We start from the raw sequence: 6,358 nt of genomic DNA, 5'->3' as shown, positions 1-6,358 counted from the left end.
AGGAGATGATTGATGGAAAATGGAAACATCTTGGTAAGACGGCTTAGCCGATCGGACGCTATGCCGCACACATGGTGGTATGGTGCTGATATTGAGATTGGAAAGTGGCAATGAAATTGTTATTGAGGTACACGTCTCAACTAAGACGGCTTAGCCGATCGGGCCGAGATCTGACTCCGTGCTAAGATTCACGGTAGAATATGTATATGTATATATTGGCACAGAAATTGTGATTGAAATTTGGGAGTTGGTTATGATGTGCATATTGTGAACAGTGGTATTGTGAATTGTGCTAAATCGATATTAAATATCGTGTATCCAATAATAGTATTGTCTTCAGATCCCGAATTTCATTTCTTTTTACCTTATGAACTTTCGTATATTGAAAAATTGTTATACTTAACTTGGTCTTTGGATATCATTGATTGTTACTTGTTGTTTACATGTGTCACGACCCTAACCCTGAACCCGATCGCGATGGCGCTGCTCATGAATACAAGGCCCGTCAGACCAAAAGAGAACACCTCATTTAAACAATTAAACACCATAAATAGTTCTAAAACATGATATAATAGCCATAATTTGCGGAAATAACGATAACAACAGTAGAAACCATCCCGACACATCCCAAATCGGGGTGTCACAAGTCATGAGCAACTAATAAATCCGGATACCAGTCTACTAGATACGAAATTCGATACAAAAGTTTAAGAACATAAAAATAGTAGGATAAGGGAGGCACAGGGGCTGCGGACGCCAATAGCTACCTCGTAATCTCCGAAAAACACTACTTGGACTAGGAGGATCAGCACTTAGGAGCGGACTCTACGATGCATGAATCTACACACATGGTGCAGGGAGTAATGTGAGTACTCCGACTCAGTGATTATAATCATAAATAATGGCTGAAAGCGAGAAAACACGTAAATGCACAAAGCAATTCTATATTAAGCAGTAAGATCACTTAAAGCAGTAAAACTATGAAGAAATCAAATGAAATTCCTTTAAACCAAGTAAAACAGGTAATTTAGCAGGTAAATAACAAGTAGAAATCCGCCCCTCGGGCACAGTAACAATCACTCAGAACAGTATCAGCCCCTCGGGCTCACTCTTAGTACAATATCAGCCCCTCGGGCTCACACTCAAATCATGATGGGTACCCAAGCTCACTGTGGGGGTACAAACTCCAGAGGGGCCCGTTACGGCCCGAGTGCTATATTAAGCCACCTCATGGCATCATCTCTCGGCATTCGGCCTCACATCACTCAGCACTCAGCCTCACATCACTCAAGCCACCTCGTGGCTTATAAAGTATCTCAGGCCCTCGGCCTCATATCACTCAGCATATCCTCACATATGGCCCTCGGCCTAACTCAGTCAAAAAAGCATCACAAGACCCTCGGGCATTCGTAAAACAATAGTTCTCAACCCAAAACATGTTTTAGAAATATGAGTTCAAGTGATAAATCAATACAGTGAGGAAATAGTGATAAAAATCCCCGGAGGGTTCAAATAGTTGGCATGAAGCCCAAATATGGCAATCAGCCCAAATCATATTGATAACAAACAAATTTCAGTCAAATACGCGGTAAAATCATCAATTTGGATGGACCAAGTCACAATCCCCAATAGTAAATGACCCCACGCTCATCATCAAGCGCGTGTCTCACCTCAATATAGCACTACGATGTGCAATCCGGAGTTTCAAACCCTCAGGACAACATTTACTATCATTACTCACCTCGAACCGGCTACAACTCTAGCTCGCGACGCCTTCGCCCCTGGAATCGAGCTCCACACGCGTCAAAATCTATCCAAAATCAGAACGAATACATCACAATATGCTAAGGGAACAAAACCCGGGCGAAAACAATCAAAAAATATTGAAAATCCCAAAATTAGCATAACCCGAGCCCCGGGCCCACTTCTCGAAACTCAAAAATTTTCACATCATTAGATTCCTTATCACCCCACGAGTTCATACATACCAAAAGTTCTCAATTCCGACCTCAAATGGTCCTTCAAATCTCAATTCAAAAGTTCAAAATCCCAAGCCCTAGTTCCTCCATTTTTATCTTAAGTTCCAAGAATTTCTAGGTTAATTTCACAATAGATTCGAGTTTAAGATTCGAAAATCTTACCTCCAATCAATTCTCCTCGAATCCCTCTTTAGTCACCTTCAAAAAGATCTCAAAATACTCAGCTATTGAGGAAAAATGGCTCAAAATTGCGGATAAAATGACTTATAAACTTTCTGCCTAGGGGTTTTAGCATCTGCGATCCCACCACTGCTCCTGCGGTACCGCTTCTGCGGTAATTCCTCCGCATCTGCGGAAATCAATTGGGGGCCAGGTTCTGCATCTACGGTCCATGAGCCGCATCTCTGACTCGCAGGTACGGTCCATATACCGCATATGCGGTCCCTGGCTATTCTTCGCAAACCGCTTTTGCGACTCTTCTTCTGCATGTGCGGCACCGCACCTGCGGTCCCCAATCCGCAAGTGCGGAAATACTAGAAGCAGCAACTTCTGAGATCTCTTAAGTCCAAATTCATCCCGTTAACCATCCGGATTCACCCCGAGGCCCCCGGGACTTCAAACCAAAAGCACCAACATGACCCAATACCTTATTAAAACTTCTTCCAATCATCAAAGCACCTCAAACACATCAAATTAGCCGAAACACGTCGGATTCAAGCCTAGTTTTTGAGAAATCATCTGCAATACGTTTTTTATCAAAAACCCAACCAAACCACGTCCAAATGACCTGAAATTTTGCACACACATCCCAAATGACACAACGAAGCAACTGCAACTCTCGGAATTCGTTTCCGACCCTCGGATCAAAATTTCACCTACCAACCAAAAATCGCTAAAATACTAACTTTGCCAATTCAAGCCTAATTCTACATTGGACCTCCAAAACCAATTCCAATCACACTCCTGAGTCATAAATTACCTCTCGAAGCTAACCAAACCATCGGAACTCACATCCGAGCCCTCTAACACATAAGCCAACACCCGGTTGACTTTTCCAACTTAAACCTTCTTAAAAGAGACTAAGTGTCTCATTTCTTACCAAATCCACTCCGAACACAAACTACCCAACTCGCTCACATAAAACACGGATAACGAAGCATAATGAAGCAGAAATGGGGGAAACGGAGCGGTAATTCATAAGATGACCGGCCGGGTTGTCACATCCTCCCCAGCATAAACTACGTTCGTCCTCGAACGAGTCAAGAAACGTACCCGAAGCTTCAAATAGGTGAGGATATCAGTTCTGCATCTCCCGCTCAGTCTCCTAGGTAGCCTCCACCACGGGCCGACCTCTCCACTGCACCTTCACTGAAGCTATATCCTTTGACCTCAACTTTCAACTGAACCGTGCTGAAGTCCAAAACATGAGACAGGTCCCCAATATACTTCCGGAGCAGAGAAACATGAAATACTGGATGTACGCTAGACAAGTTGGGTGGCAAAGCAAGCTCATAAGCAACGTCCCCGATCCTCCGAAGCACCTCAAAAGGACCAATGAATTGCGGACTCAACTTTCCTTTCTTCCCAAATCTCATAACACCCTTCATCGGCGAAACTTTCAGCAAGACCTTCTCACTAACCATGTAGGACACATATCGAACCTTCTGGTCCGCATAACTCTTCTGACGTGATTGTGTTGTACGAAGCCTCTCTTGATTCACCTTCACCTTCTCTAAGGCATACTGAACCAAATCTGTCCCCAATAGTCTAGCCTCACTAGGCTCGAACCAACCAACTGGAGATCTACACCGCCTCCCATACAAAGCCTCATACGGAGCATCTGAATACTCAACTGGTAGTTGTTGTTGTAGGCTACTCTGCAAGTGGTAGAAATCTATCCCATTAACCTCTGAAGTTCATAACACAAGCACGCAACATGTCCTCCAATATCTAAATAGTACATTTGAACTGCTCGTCCGTCTGAGGATGAAAAGTTGTGCTCAACTCCACCTGAGTACCCAACTCTCGCTGAACAGACTTCCAAAACTAGGAAGTAAACTGAGTGCCCCGATCTGAAATGATGGAAACTGGGACACCATGCAATCGAACAATCTCCCGAATATATATCTATGCCAACCGCTCTAAAGAATAAGTAGTTATATTACGGAATGAAGTGTGCGGACTTGGTCAGCCAATCCACAATCACCCAAATAGCATCAAACTTCTTCAAAGTCCGTGGAAGTCCAACAACAAAGTTCATAGTGATCCTCTCCCACTTCCACTCAGGAATAACCATCTGCTGAAGTAAGCCACCCGGTCTTTGATGCTTATATTTTACCTGCTGACAATTGAGACACTGAGCTATGAATCCCACAATATCTTTCTTCATTCTTATCCACCAATAGTGCTGCCTAAAATCCTGGTACATCTTCGCAGCACACGGATGAATAGAATACCACGAGGTATGGGCCTCCTCCAGAATCAACTCCCGAAGCCCATCCACATTGGGCACACAAATCCGGCCTTGCATCCTCAACACACCATCATCACCAATGGTCACGTCCCTAGCATCATCATACTGCACTCTGTCCTTAAGGACAAGAAAATGCGGATCATCATACTGGCGCTCTCTGATGCCATCATATAAGGAAGACCGAGAAACCACACACGCCAACACCCGACTAGGCTCCGAAATATCCAACCTCACAAACCGATTAGACAAAGCCTGAACATCAACTGCAAGAGGTCTCTACCCAACTGGAATATATGCCAAACTCCCTATACTCACTGCCTTTCGGCTCAAAGCATCGGCCACCACATTGGCCTTTCCCGAATGGTACAATATAGTGATATCACAATCTTTAAGCAACTCCAACCACCTCCGCTGCCTCAAATTAAGATCCTTTTACTTGAACAAATGCTGAAGACTGCGATGATCAGTGAATACCTCACAAGATACACCATACAAATAATGCCTCCAAATCTTCAATGCATGAAGTATGGCAGCCAACTCCAAATCATGAACGGGGTAGTTTTTCTCGTGGGGCTTCAACTGTCGAGAAGCATAAGAAATAACTATGAACTTGAAGCTGATGGCAAAACTAATACTGGAGCTGTGGTCAAAGCTGTCTTGAGCTTCTGAATGCTCTCTTTACACTCGTCCGGCCATACAAATGAAACTCCCTTCTAAGTTAACTTGGTCAAGGGCGATGCGATAGATGAGAATCCCTGAACAAACCGGCAATAATAGCCTATAGCGTAACAAAGCATCGAATCTTTGTGGCTATGGATGGTCTGCCAACTCTAAACCGCCTCTATTTTCTTCGGATCAACTTGAATACCCTTGCTGGACACCACGTGCCCCAAGAAAACCACTAGACTGAGCAAAAACTCACACTTGGAGAACTTTGAATAAAGCTTCTCCTCCCTTAATTTCTGCAAAACAACTCTTAAATGCTCTGCGTGCTCCTCCTGACTACGCGAGTACACCAGGATATCATCAATGAATACTATAACGAACGAATCAAGATAAGACCGGAACACGCTATTCATCAAATGCATGAATGCTACTGCGGCATTGGTTAGCTCGAAAGACATCACAAGGAACTCATAATGACCATATCTGGTCATGAAAGTAGTCTTAACAATATCTGAATCCCTGATCTTCAACTGGTGATAACCCGAACGGAGATCAATCATTGAGAACACTCTCGCTCCCTGAAGCTGGTCAAATAAATCATCAATGCGAGACAAAGGGTACTTGTTCTTAATTGTTACTTTATTCAATTGCCTATAATCAATACACATTCTCATGGTGCCATCCTTTTTCTTCACAAACCGAACGAGCACACCCCAAGGTGACATTCCTGAAGCTGCTCCTTCAATTTTTTCAACTCTGTTGGTGTCATACAATACGGTATAATAGAAATGGGCTGAGTTCCCGGCACCAGGTCAATACCAAAATCATTATCCCTGTCCGGTGGCATGCCCGGTAGGTCTGCAGGAAATACATCGGGAAAATCCCTCACAACTAGGACAGAATCAATACTGGGAGTCATAGTTCCAACATCTCTTACAAATACTAGATATGACAGATAACCATTTCCCAACCATACGCTAGACCTTCAAGAAATATATCACTCTACTAGGAACATAATCAGTCACACCACGCCACTCGATCAGCACTACACCAGGCATAGCCAAAGTGACTATCTTAGCATGACAGTCCAGAATAGCACGACACAGAGATAACCAATCCATGCCCAAAATGACATCAAAATCCACCATGCTCAATAGCAATAGATCCACTCGGGTCTTTAGACCCCCAATAGTCACCACACATGACCGGTACACATGGTCTACAACAACAGTATCATCCA

Source organism: Nicotiana tabacum, chromosome 1, assembly GCF_000715075.1.
Source record: "Nicotiana tabacum cultivar K326 chromosome 1, ASM71507v2, whole genome shotgun sequence".
Lineage (NCBI taxonomy): Eukaryota > Viridiplantae > Streptophyta > Magnoliopsida > Solanales > Solanaceae > Nicotiana > Nicotiana tabacum.
This window is presented reverse-complemented; position numbering follows the sequence as displayed.